Source organism: Arachis ipaensis, chromosome B09 (genome assembly GCF_000816755.2).
Source record: "Arachis ipaensis cultivar K30076 chromosome B09, Araip1.1, whole genome shotgun sequence".
In the NCBI taxonomy this organism is placed as follows: domain Eukaryota; kingdom Viridiplantae; phylum Streptophyta; class Magnoliopsida; order Fabales; family Fabaceae; genus Arachis; species Arachis ipaensis.
In genome coordinates this window covers 134,465,739-134,466,587 of record NC_029793.2, presented here as the reverse complement: position 1 = coordinate 134,466,587, position 849 = coordinate 134,465,739, and positions in this window count along the sequence as shown.

Below are 849 nucleotides of genomic sequence, written 5' to 3'. Positions count from 1 at the left end.
ATCTTTTATTAAAAATTATTTTTTGCTGCTTTCCTTTTTAAGTTGTTTATTGCTTCAATTTGAGAAGATTGTGAGTTTTGGTTTAAGCTGTGATTGAAGTTTCTTTCATTTGGTGTAATTGTGTTGTTGATGTATTTTAAATGTTCCTTTGATATTTTTCTCGAATGATCAGTCAGTGTTTAGTGCTTGGCTTTAGTTGATGGGCTTTACTCCCTGTTTGTATTTGATAATAAATTTTAAATGAGAAAATTCCACTCTCCTCTCTTGTGAGATGTTAAAATGACACTTTCCTTTCTTTTATTTATAAAATGTACATTCTCCTTCTTTATAATTTTTAAAAAACCTCCTCTTTAATCTATTTTAAATTTTTTGTGTTAACTAATGTTAACTTTATCTATTTTTCAAAAAAAAAAATTATTTTTTACAAAAATATCCTTTAGCAAAAATTTTATTTTTTTATCATTAAATTTTACTTACCAAAATATCATTTAATAATTTTTTTTATTGATTAAATTGTATTTTTATCAAAATACTTTTAAAAAAATTAATAATTAAATTATTTTTTTTTAAGATACCTACCCTTCAATAATTTTTTAATTATTAAATTGTAATTTTACCAAAATTTTTGTTAACAATTATTTTTATATTTTACTATTAATTTTTTATATCAATATATATTATTTTAACATTAAATAAAAAAATCTTACCACTGTTAATATGTATAACAATTAATATATTGATATTGAAAAATAATTTTACTAAAATTTTTATTTAATGTTAAAATAATATATATAGATATAAAAAAATTAATAGTAAAATATAAAAAAATTATTAACAAAAATTTTGATA